The following is a 13,955-nucleotide window of genomic DNA, read 5'->3' on the forward strand; positions in this document are numbered from 1 at the left end:
CCTTTCTCCTTCAGACTCCACTGTGAATCCATGTCTATAACCCTCTGAAGAGGATTCAGTCTTAGAGTGGTGCTGTGTGAAAAAGCAGAGTCTGTAAAGGCAAAAAAAAAAAATTTCTCTCATTCCCTATATCCATGGAGCCCTCAAATACCAGACTCCCTCCCGTCACAAAGCATCTCTTTATCCCAGCCCTTCATTACTTTATTTCCGGCTTTCCTCTCTCCCATCTTGATTATGTAAGTAACGCAAACTTCTCCAGCAAGTCTTTGTTTTGTCCTTCTCTGCACATTTTCTGATTCTCTCTTTTTCTCTTTCGCTTTCCTTCACCCCTCCCTTCTGTGTCCCTGTCTGTGTCTCTCACAAACACACACACACATGCACACACACACTCCCCAAGGGACCAGAGGAGGGAAATTAAGGTGGACGTAAAGGGAAATGCTATGAAAGGGGAGATGCTATAAGCACCTTCAAGTTAATAAACCTTATCCTGTTACATATTTATTACACATTTGGAAAATTACCTCAAAATAAAGTTATCTGTGCACATGCATTTTCTTTCCAACTGAATTTTGAGAAATTCCAGGGCAGAGACCAAGCCTCAGTCACCTCTTTTGCTCTCATAGAGAGCATACCTGATACTTTTTAACCACTCAACATACATATAATGAATTAATGAGCACATGCATTAGCTAATTAATTAACAATAATCAGCGGGTCACCTGTAGCTATGGTTGTGCTGACAGTGACACAAGGAAGCAAATTAATGATTTTCTAGCTTTTGATCCCTAGAAGTTTTATTTCTGTCCTATCTGTACAGATATCATTAATGAGGACTTCAAATAAATGAGATCTATCTAAGAGACAGGCCTACTACCAAGAGGAGCTGCAAACCCATTTTGATCTTTCACAGAAAGAAGGGCAGATGGGACTCACAGCATACTCACTCTTTTAAAACGAGCTTTAATTTAATTTCCTTGCCTCTGGCAGTATCTCTTAGAAGCAGCCGAGTGAATGGCTGTGACAGGATTCAAAAGAGGGTGGAGGCTGAGGGGTCATCAAAGCTGGGAGGTCAGTGGCAGCAGGTCCCTCACCAGAATGCCTATCACAGGGCCCACCTCTCGCATCACCGCATGTTTGAATGCTTCAATAAGAGAGATAATTACTACTTCATTGATGCAGTACTTTCTACTTCACTTTCCCAAGTCCATGACCTCATTTAATCCTCTAAGCCATCCTGAGGCCCTCTTTCCTTTTCCTCAGCTACCCCTATCCTATCCGCCCAAGTCCACAATTTAAAGCCACATTTAATAAAAAGGTACATACCTACAACATCAGTGATGAAACAAAGAGAGAAAAAAATATTTAGGCCATATTACAGAACATACATATGATGGTTTCAGTGTTTAGACTCAAAAAATTGTTGTGATAATGAGGAGCTCAAAACTTATTAAGATCTACTAGATGTCTGTAATTTTCCATCCATTTCATCCACCAAACTATGCTGCAGAGAAAACATGGTTATGGCTCCCAATTTACAGAGGAATAAACTAGGGCATAAAGAGGTTAAGAGACTTGCCAAAGGTGAAAGCATAACAGACAACGAAAGTTGTCCATTCCTGTGCACAGAATCACTACGTTAACTGTTTCCATGTCCAGATCAAGGTAGAAGATGAAGAACTGAAGAAATTTTCTTTACTGTAAGACTTTACAGCTTTTAACATGGTGTTTTGCATTGCAATTCTGTAAAAGCTAGCTTCTGAATTCATTTGCTCATGATACTTCTGTTCTGATGGAAGTAGTGTGCTAGTTTGGGAAAGATGCCATGAGTTTAGCGTCTACCTTGAATTCAAAGCCCCTGGAAAGCTGTTTGATGTTTCCAAAGAAGGCTCTAAGAGCAGCCTCACGCCACATCATGAAAACCAAGAAGAAACATGACCTGCCATTTTCATCACCCCAGGCTCTTCAGTAAGTTGTTGTGCCCATTTTTTGGAAAGAAGAAACAGGCCTACACAGGCTTGTCTGATTTGCCTAAGTCATGGAATCATGATTCACACCAAGACAGGCTAACCTCAGAAGCAATGCTCTGAATTCCTGGACAGTCATACTGCCACTGCCATGTGGGCAGTGAGCAACAGGAATCCCTGAGCCACGGCATATCACCATGGCAACAGCACAGGCTAAAGGACAGAGCCTGGCTGTGACTTTGGGCTGGGCCATCTTCACTAAATCTCAGTTTTTTCCATCTATAAAATGAGAGCAATAAAACTGACTTTTTAGAGATTGATGTAAAGATTAAAGACTTAGTAACTTGCCTACAGTAAATGCTTGATAAACATAAGCAAATTAAGTAATTAATTCCAAACAAAACACATCACATTTTCTAGAAGAGTTTTACTTTTCAAGGTAAGGTGATATTGTCTCCCTGAAATTTCTCCCAAGGCACAGATGACAGCAGACAGGACAGGGAAGACAATACGGAGTCACAAACCTCTGGTTCATTTGTCTGGCTGGGACAATTGCCACAGGAAGACATGAACATACAGGCTCAATGTATTCTTTTTCGTTATAATCAGCCTTCTTCCTATGCTCTTCTTTATTGTCCTGTACCCACCCTGTTCAGATTCCACTTAGATTCTCCCTCAAAGAAGAACTGCCTCTCTTCATACATAGTTCACTTCACTCTTTCTGACTGTCGCCTTCACTTCCATATGGCTTATTTAACGATGTTGTGACCTAGCAGGACCCCTCTAACCTGGGCTCCTGAGAGTGGTGTCTACTCACCTGAGAACCACCAGATCTTCTTCAAACAATTGAACCTCCAAACGTTTTGTTCACCTCACATTTGGGGCACAGGAATGTAAATACTCTGCAGTCTCTTTGGCCTCTCTGGCCTCTGTGTTATATATAAGCAGGTATTCCACGTTCTCCCAAACCTACTAGTATGTTCTCATTCAATAACGTAATATACTGAATGTTTCCAACATCAGTTCAGTTCAGTCGCTCAGTCGTATCTGACTCTTTGCGACCTCATGAATCGCAGCATGCCAGGCCTCCCTATCCATCACCAACTCCCGGAGTTCGCTCAGACTCACGTCCATTGAGTCAGTGATGCCATCCAGCCATCTCATCCTCTGTCGTCTCCTTCTCCTCCTGCCCCCAATCCCTCCCAGCATCAGAGTCTTTTCCAGTGAGTCAACTCTTCGCATGAGGTGGCCAAAGTACTAGGGCAAAAGGGTACCTTTGCAAACACACTAGTGCTATATGTATATTTCTTTTTTTACATTTTCTCCTCTGATACAGTAGATTCCTCTTCTGATCAATACTATCCATGAAATAAACAAAAGAAAAAAGTAATGAACCCGAATCTACTAGCACCTAGTACAAGCCACCATGAGTGAAACGGCCATCACTAATCCATACGATGCTTTGCTTTGCAAATTAGCAAAAAGTCACTTCTTCTGGGCCTCACACCAACACACAACAGGGCAAGTCTGGGTTGGACTTCAGCGCCCACCTCCCCGCCCTTCTGGATGCTCTCAGAACATCCCTAATAACTGTACAGGGTGGCCTTGATCATCTTTTTCTAGATTACTACACTAATTTATCTGTTCTCCCCTCTGTTTTATCTTGACAATGTATATCCTATTCTCAACATAGCCCTTGAATTGATCTTTTCAAAATGTGCATCAGATCATATGCCCCTCCTACTTGAAATCGTCACCCTTGGAATGAAATTCAAAATTCTTCACATGAGCAACAAGACTCTGCCGGATCTGGCTCCTTCTTTCCTCATTCTGAACACTCTTCTCTTGTTCACTCTACTTCAGCCACAACGACCTTCTTTCTGTTTCCTAAACACTCTGAGTTTGTTCCCACTTCAGGGTTTTTGTTTCTTCTATTAGTCAACTAAACTGCATAATAACCTCCCCTACATCAGTGGCTGTCCACAATAAACCTTTATGTATGGATGTGCCTGTGTTGACAGGTCTGCAAGTCAGCTGTGCCTCAGCAGGGACAGCTCTTCCTCAGGCTGCAAGTCGGCTGGGGCTGGTTCCATGCTATCAGTTGGGTTCAGACCTGCCCCATGAATAATATCCTTCCCGAATCACTGCCACCAGCCCTGTTCTTTTCATTGTAAGTGGCAGGAATATGAGACCAGGCTATACCACGTGAATAAGTTTTAAGACATGGAGACTATTCCATTGGCTAGAATAAGTTACATGACCATGCCTAGCATCAGAGGGACAGAAAATCCACTCCACCCAAAACGAGAGTGTATCTCAAAGTTACCTGACAAATATGATGGGTATATATCCCTGTTACAGGGCAGTGAGATATTTGGACCCATAAGCCTATAGATGAGATTATTCCCCGTACTAGGAATGTTCTATCCCCACGTTGTCTAATGGCTAGCTCCTTCTGTCTGAAGATGTCACCTCCTCGCAAAGGCCATCTTGGGCCACTATATTCCAAAAGTACATGTACCACCATACTGGGATACATGCCCAGTGGAGGAGGAAATGGCAAACCACCCCAGTACACTTGCTGTAAAATTTCATGAACTGTATATAAGTTGATATATACAACTGTATATACGTTGTATATAACTGTATATCAGTTGAATCCAACTCTTTGTGACCTCATGGACGATACAGTCCATGGAATTCTCTAGGACAGAATAGTGGAGTGGGTAGCCATTCCCTTCTCCAGGGGATCTTCCCAACCCAAGGATCAAACCCGGATCTCTCGCATTGCAGGTGGATTCTTTACCAGCTGAGCCATGAGGGAAGCCTGAACTGTATAAAAAGACATGAAAAAAAAATATGATACCAAAAGATGAGTCCTGCAGGTTGGAAGGTGTCCAATTCGCTAATGAGAAAGAGTTGAGGACAATCACTAATAGCCCCAGAAAGAATGAAGGAGCTAGGCCAAAACAGAAACGGTGCTCTGTTGTGGATGCATCTAGTGATAAGAGTAAAATCTGATGCTGCAAAGAACAGTAATGTATAGGAACCTGGGATGTTAGGTCCATGAATCAAGGTAAACTGGATGTGGTCAAGCAGGAGACGGTAAGAATAAACATCGACATCTTAGAAATCAGTGAACTAAAATGAATGGGAATGGGAGAATTTAATTCAGATTGACCATTATATCTACTACTGTGGGCAAGAATCCCACAGACAAAATGAAGCAGCCCCCATAATCAACAAAAGAGTCTGAAATGTAGTACTTGGGTGCAACCTCAAAAATGACAGAATGATCGCAGTTCAATTCCAAAACAAAGCATTCAGTATCACAAATATCCAAATCTATGCCCCAACTACTAATGCCAAAGAAACTGAAGTTGAGTCAGTTTATCAGTTCTCTGAAGTCATAGAAGACCTCCTAGAACTAACACCAAAAAAAAAAAGAAGAAGAAGTTCTATTCATCATTGGGGATTGGAATGCAGAAGTAGGAAGTCAGGAAATACCCGGAGTAGCAGGCAGGTTTGGCCTTGGAGAACAAAATGAAGCAGGACAAAGGCTAACTGAATTTTGCCAAGCGAATTCACTGGTCACAGCAAATACCCTTTTTCAACAACACAAGAGATGAGTTTACACATGGACATCACCAAATAGTCAATACCAAAATCAAACTGATAACATTCTTTATAGCTGAAAATGGAGAAACTATATACAGTCAGCAAAAATAAGACCTGGAGCTAACTGTGGCTCAGATCATCAGCTTCTCATAGCAAAATCCAGGCTAAAACTAAAGAGAGTGGGGAAAACCACTAAGTCAGCCAGGTATGACTTAAATCAAATCCCCTATGAATATGAAGTAGAGGTGATGAATAGATTCAAGGGATTAGATCTAGTAAATAGTTCTCCTGAAAAACTATGGACAGAGGTTCATAATATTGTATAGAAGGCAGCGAACAAAACCATCCCAAAGAAAAAGCAAAGCAAGAAGTCAAAGTGCTTATCTGAGGAGGCTTTAAAAATAGCCAAAGAAAGAAGAGAAGCAAAAAACAAGGGAGAAAGAGAAAGGTACATCCAACTAAGCACAGAGTTCTCAAGAATAGCAAGGAGAGAAAAGAAGGCCTTCTTCAGTGAACAATGCTTAAAAATAGAGGAGAACAGCAGAAGGGGGAAAGTCTACAGATCTCTTCAGGAAAATTGGAAATATCGAGGGAACATTTGGCCCAAAGATGGGCACAATAAAGGACACAAATGGAAGAGAACTAGTAGATGCTGAAGAGATCAAGATTACATGGAATAACTGTACAAAAAAGGTCTTAATGAACCAGATTACTATGATGGTGTGGTCAGTCACCCAGAACCAAATATTCTGTAGTGTGAAATCAAGAGGCCCTTAGAAAGCACTGCTATAATAAAGCTAGTGGATCTGATGGAATTCCAGTAGAGCTACTCAAAACCCTAAAGGATGATGCTACCAAAGTGTTTCACTCAATATGTCAGCAAACCTGGAAGACCCAGCAGTGGTCTCAGGACTGGAAAAGGTCAATCTTCATCCCAATTCCCAAGAAGGTATTAAAAAATGTTCTATTAGATATCTCCCAGGTTAGTAAGGTCATGCCTAACATCTTGAATGCTAGCCTTCAGCATTATGTAAGCCAAGAACTTCCAGATGCCCAAGCTGGGTTTAGAAAAGGCAGAGGAACCAGAGATCAAATTGCCAACATAGAGATCATAGAGAAAACAAAGGAATTCCAGAAAAAATATCTACCTCTGTTTCATTGACTATGCTAAAGCCTTTGACTGTGTGGATCATAACAAACTGTGGAAAGCTCTTAAAGATATGGGAATACCAGACCACCTTACCTATTTCCTGAGAAACCTGTATGTGGGTTAAGAAACAACAGTTAAAACCCTGTATGAACAACCAATTGATTCAGGATTGGGAAAGGAGTACAGCAGGGCTGTCTGCTGTCACCCTGTTTATTTAACCTACATGCTGAGCACATCATGAGAAATGCCGGGCTGGACGAGTTACAAGCTGGAATCAAGACAGGCTGGAGAAACATCAGCAACCTCACATATGCAGAATATACCAGTCTAACGGCAGAAAGCAAATAGGAACTAAAGAGCCTCTTGATGAGGGTGAAGGAGGAGAGTGAAAAAGCCAACTTAAAAGTAAATATTAAAAAAACTAAGATCATGGCATATGGCCCCATTATTTCATGCAAATAGAAGGGGGAAAGGGAGAAGTAATGACAAATTTCCTCTTCTTGGGTTTTAAAATCACTGTGGATGACGATTGCAGCCATGAAATCAGAAGACAATTGCTTCTCAGCAGGAAAGCTATGACAAATCTAGACAGTGTGTTGCAAAGCAGAGCCATTACTCTGCCAACAAAGGTCCATATAGTCAAGGTTATGGTCTTTCCAGTGGTTATGCATGATTGTGAGAACTGGACCGTGAAGAAGGCAGAGTGCCAAAGAATTGATGCTTTCAAATTGAGGTGCTAGAGAAGACTCCTGAGAGTCCCTTGGACAGCAAGGAAATCAAACCAGTCAGTCTTAAGGGAAATCAACCCTGAATACTCATTGGAAGGACTGATGCTTAAGCTGAAGTCCCAGTATTTTGATCACCTGATGAGAACAGCCAACTCACTGGAAAAATCCCTGTTGCTGGGAAAGATTGAAGGCAGAAGGAAAAGAGGGAGTTGGTGGATGAGATGGCTGGATGGCATCACCAGTGCAATGGACATGAACTTGAGCAAACCCCAGGAGAGGGAAAGGGACAGGGAGGCCTGGTGTGCTGCGGTCCACGGGGCTGGAAAGAGTCAGACGTGACTGGGTGACTGAACAACAACAACAACGGACCACAGTTCAGTTTATGTGCTTCCAATGACTCTATAATCCATTATTCATTTTTGTTTTGTTCATTGTATGTATAGATTGAAATTCATTTACTTATGTCTTGGCTTACATCTTTATCATATCTCCCCTCACTAGGAATGTAAGCAAGGATTTTCTCTGCCTTATTCACTGCTCTAACCACAATTTGGCATGGAGTTACAGTTCAACAAATTTTGGCTGGATAAGTACAGTCTAGAAACCTGTATTCTTATTCCTTAATTCTATGTTAGTCCCTCAGCATCTTTTCAATTACTTGCTGTCATACATGAATAAATATGTGAATGTAGGGGTGGGCTTCCCTGGTGGCTCAAATGGTAAAGAATCTGCCTGCAACGTGGGAGACCTGGGTTCAATCCTTGGGTTAGGAAGTTCCCCTGGAGAAGGGAACATCTGCCCACTCCAATACAGGGCCTCCCTTGTAGCTCAGTCAGTAAAGAATCTGCCCGCAATGCAGGAGACCTGGGTTTGATTCCTGCTTCAGGAAGATCCCTTGGAGAAGGAAATGGCGACCCACTCCAGTATTCTTGCCTGGAGAATCCTATGGACAGAGGAGCCTGGCAGGCTATGGTCCATGAGGTTGCAAGAATCGGATGCAACTTAGCAACTAAACCACCAGGCATGGGAGAGTCAGGGAAGATGATTACATCTACAATGTAATATAGATGTAATATTATATGTAAGATGTAATATAGATGTAATATTGTATGTATGATGTAATATAGATGTAATAAAGACAGAGGATTTCAAATCGAGCTCTGGCATCCTAAGACCAAAGACTCAGTGTTATTGCTATGAAGTAGAAATAAAAATAGTAGATTTTTCTGCCAAGGATTGAATTAGATGATGCGTGTGTAATACTTACCTTAAAGAGAGCAGAGTAGTAAGTAGTGATTTGAAAAGGGTAAGACATAACCCAGACAGTGGAGGACTTGTAGGACAAGGTGAAAAGTTGTTGATGAGTGGCTCAGATGGCACACGTATTTCTGAGGTTTTTCAACCAGATTTCCCCAATGATTTCATTGGTAACAAGTAGATTGGCAGACCTCTGTTCCTGTTGTCATGCAGGCCATTCAGGTTGGGACTGGCTGTTGGCTGTATTCCCCAAGTAGCCTGTCTATGCTTCTCTGTGCTGAGGGACTATCAGTGGCCATAGTTTGTTTTTTTAACTAGTTTATACTTCCTCAGGCATTGCTTCAGGTCTACAAAACAGTCTCTATATCTATCCTAAATGATATGATCACATTTTTCCATTAGATTCTCATAAAATTCCATCTTGAGAACATGGAGCTGGATTCAATCTTTTAGCTTTTTAAAGGACTCTACACCCATCGTTTTGGAACAGCCTGCTTCTTAGAAGAACTTTGCAAATGAGCTAATTTCCCCATAAGTAGGTAAGAAACCAACCAGACAGCCCTGTTTTGGTAAAAGGATAAATTAAGGCAAAGAGCAGAAACTGACCCCAAAGTTAGTTCTCCTAGTTGCAAAAATATGTGGTTAATTCTCTTATTTTAGAACTGACCTTCAATTAGTATAGGATTCCTAAATAGTCATCCCTCCTCCTTTATAATGATTACCAAAATTTAGTAGTTTAATAATACTTTTGTGGCAAGAGTATAAGAAAACCGTTACTCTTGCTTACTGGAAGTATAATTCTATAATATTTCCCAAGAGTAATTTGGCATTTACATTCAAATTTAAAATGCACATCCACTTTGGCTGAGAAACTCTGTGTCTAGCACTCTAAGCAACAGTTGTTCCTGTAAAAATATGTGTACATATAAGATAATCTATATACACACTATAGAATATGCAGATAAAGATTATATATAGATAACTATATCTAATTCTCAGCATTGTTTAAAACAAACAAGCCTACTTACACTGTATATGCTAAGAAACACACTGGAAGGCTGCACAAAAACTATTTGGAACAGTTATTGGAGAGACAATGGAACCAAAGGCACAGAGAATTAGAAAAGCACCAAATGGAAAGAAGAAACTTAACTTTTCCATTTATGGGATGATGATTAAATTTTTACACATGAGTGTGTTTTAATTTTATTTTGAAAATATGTAGATAATAAAAAGAAAGCAAATGTATCTTCCCCTATAGGATTGTGTGAAGTAGACATTTAAAGGCACCCAACTTCTCTTGTTCATGTTCCTGGTTCATTTGCTCCCAACTCAGAGACAACATACACATTCTTCCTAAAATGAGAGAATCGACTTCAGCACCTCAAGGATGCCAGCCTGAGGAGGAAACAAACCAGCAGGGAGTCCCTGGCTTGGGGAAGTCAACAGGCAAGATTTCAGAGCACAATCAAGCAATGTCATATTGTGGAAGGTATTAGCTTGTTCTTTGGTCCTTTTGGGAAGTGCCATCTGTCTCTCCAACCTGGAAATAATGGTGCATAGCTGGAACATGGGCCTTAATGAGTTCAAAATCCTCCTTGCAGTCTGAAGGGAGGGTCACTCTGGCAAGGTCAAACACTAGAATTCAGTTATTTTTTAATTTAATTTTTATTGGAGGACAGTTGATTGACAATGTTGTGTTAGTTTCTGCTATACAGAAAAGTAAATCAGTTGCACATATACATATATCCACTCTTTTTTTAGATCTTATTAATATTCCCATATAGGTCCTTGGAGAGTACTGATTGGAATTCCCTGTGGTATACAGTAGGTTCTTATTGGTTATCTGTTTTGTGTATAGCAGTGTGTATATGTCAATCCAGTTATTTCAACAAAAGGGCCATGAAACAGGTAAGAGATGGAGTGGATGTCTTCCATCCTGCACTGGACAGATCAAGCGCATGTCGTAGGAAAACGGCTTTGAGCATCTGTGACAGGGGTTGGCCATCCCAACAATGACAACAGTGGCTTTTTGTTGACTATATGCTCTGAGCCAGGCATTGTGCTAAGCTTGCAATACACACTTTCTCATTAGGCCCTTGCAACAGACTGGCCATGTTGATCTTCCAGATTAAATACTTATCCAACAGATAAGTGGCAGAGCCAGGAATAAAACTACATTGGCCTGATTTCTCAAGCCCAGGCTCTCATCCACTCTCAGACAAGATGCTGTTATTTTTGCCCTGACATTCTAAGTGGTTTTTAGAGAAACAGGGTCACTCAGACTGCCCTACACAACAGTAGAAAGGTTTATGTGTCTGAACACCCATTATATAGGATTCCTGGGCCAGGGCTCACGGGCACTTTGCCTTTCCCTTTGGCCATCTCAGCCAGAACCAAAATAACTACTTGTTAAGTGCACAGTCATCATTGTATTGATCGTTTCCCAAGCTTCTCCGGTTTGTCCTGATAGACACCCAACCTTCTATTTCACTCTTCATCCCCCTTCATTCTATGCATCAGAACAACAGAATACTATAAAGGAGATGCTGTTTTCTTCCTTTCATTCTTGCAGAAATGGAGCATCTTGCCCAGAGTTCCCTAACTAATTATTAACATTTCAGAATCTCAAACTCTTTCACTGATGAACAGGAGATGATAATATCTAACCCTCAGAGGGGCAGAGATCAGGTCTCTGAAGTTCAGAATACAAAGTAGTCATGCAATAAATTGCACCTGCTCTCATGTCATTTCAAAGTAGTTATATCACCCTGGGAAGCCATCTACAACCTGTGTCCCCCTGCTCAAGGTATATAACTTCTCCAAACACCACCTGTCCAATGGAAATATTATTAAGTTCACCCAGCTCTAATTTTGAGGATAAAATAGAATAAATACATAAAATAACTCTACCAGTAACTGGCTCATACTCAGAATTGAATATATAAAAACCTCCTCTGGTAAGAATGCTGTTGACATGTGCCCATCTATGTAACTCCAAGAATTTGATATGTGGTTATAGAAGTAATATGCTCCTTCTCCTTCTCCTTCCCCCTTCCCTCAACCCTCTTTTCCCTAGATTCCTTGGGTAAATATTGAATATTGTTGTTCCTGTTTAATTGCTCAGCCATGTCCAACTCTTTGTGACCCCATGGACCGTAGCCTACCAGCGCTCCTCTGTCTAGAGATTTTCCAGGGAAGAATACTGAGTAAGTTGCCATTTCCTTCTCCAAGGGATCTTTCTGACCCAGGGATTGAACCCGAGTCTTCTGTATTGGCGGGTGGATTCTTTACCATTGAGTCGCCAGGCAAGCCCGATATTGAATATTATGTGGGTATGTGTGTGTCTGCTAAGTCACTTCAGTCTGACTCTTTGCAGCCCTATGAACTGTAGCCCACCAGGCTCCTCTGTCCATGGGATTCTCCAGGTAAGGGTATTGGAATGAGTTGCCATGCCCTCCTCCAGGGGATTTTCCTGACCCAGGGATAGATCCTGTGTCTCTTATGTCCCCTGCTTTGGCAGGTGGATTCTCTACCACTAGCACCACCTGGAAAGCCCCATATTGAATATTATGCAGTAATTATTCCCTTCCCTTAATGCTGCCTTTTAATAAGACAAGACAGCTCTACCACTGGCTCCAGCTTTTCTTCTCATCCTTCAAGTCTCTGAGGACTCCTCCCAGTGGCCTGCAGCAAGATGCCTCGGAGTGGGGTGCATTTTGGCTGAAGTCTGTTTCAGAGATATAGCCCATGTGATTCTCAGCTCTGGCCATATGCTTGATCACTTTCCAGCACAGCTTTTGATGTGAAAGGGAGGAAGTAAGACTCTCTCTTACCCATGGCTAAAAATAATTTCAGAAGGCTGGAGGCAAAGCAGAGGTGATGCCAGCTATCTCCTGGAACAGTTGATAAAACGGCTGCCTCCCGCAGGCCCATTTCATGCATTTCCTTTTCTATCTCTCTGCTTCCCCTACATACTTTTTTTTTCCTGGACATGCTGGGGAAAGCCTCACATAATAAGCTAGGAAAACTGGGTATCCTGTCATCTCATCTTCCACCTGGGGTTGTCACTTCCTCTTTGCTAAGTCTTCTCACTGAACAGCCCACCTGATTAGAAGACCTGTTCTCTCCTGTCCAGCCTTCAGTTGCCCAGTTTTTGGAACTCAGCAGCACTGTATGAAACATGCCAGATCTGTCAAAGGCAAGACATTTCATAGATGCCTGGAAGCAGGGCAAAGAAGGCTGGCTGGGGTATATGATGCAAGATAGAGGCAGATTATGATCCTGGGAGGCTGGAGACTTCAACCTTGTAGCCCTTTGATTTCAAAGAGTGGTAGCTGCAGCCTCTAACTGCTCTCCTAAAAGCCAGCTCAGTGGAAACTGTCCCTGGCAGCAAGCACATTGTGCCAGTCTTCTCGGGGCCTCAGGGAGCTACTTCCCGTCTGCCGTCTGTGATGTGATGATCTTTGTGAAATGCACGTGCACAGGGCCAGCTGGGACCTAAAGAGGAGGAAGAATTCAAACGTTCTGACGACCTAGGGGGTGGGGGTGGGGTGCTGGGAGGGAGCTCAAGTGGTACAGAAGCCACCTGCCGATGCAAGAAACATAAGACACGTAGGCTTGATTCTGGGGTCAGAAAGCTCCCCTGGAGGAGGAAATGGCAACCCACTCCAGTATTCTTGCCTGGAAAATCCCATGGAGAGAGGAGCCTGGGGGACTACAGTCCATGGGGTCACAAAGAGACATGACTGAAGCGACTTAACATACATATACATATGTATATGTATGTATGTATGCATGTGTGTGTGTGTGTGTGTGTGTGTGTGTGTATATATATATATGCTTCCCAGGTGGCACTAGTGGTAAAGAACCTGCCTGCCAACACAGGAGACATGAGACACAGGTTCGATCCCTAGGTGGGGAAGATCCCCTCAAGGAGGGCATGGCAACCCACTCCAGTATTCTTGCCTGGAGAATCCCCATGGACAGAGGAGCCTGGTGGGCTACAGAATCAGACACAACAAAGTATGTCACAAAGAATCAGACACAACAGAAGCAACATAGCACACATGTATACACACACACACACACACACACACACACACTTATAGCTGATTCAGGCTATTGTATAGCAGAAACTAACAAAGCATTATAAAGCAATTATACTCTAAGAAAAAAGGATAAAAGCACAAAAGCAAATATACTCTAATAAAAAAATTATTTTAAATTTAAAAATTA

Source organism: Budorcas taxicolor, chromosome 7 (genome assembly GCF_023091745.1).
Source record: "Budorcas taxicolor isolate Tak-1 chromosome 7, Takin1.1, whole genome shotgun sequence".
NCBI lineage: Eukaryota > Metazoa > Chordata > Mammalia > Artiodactyla > Bovidae > Budorcas > Budorcas taxicolor.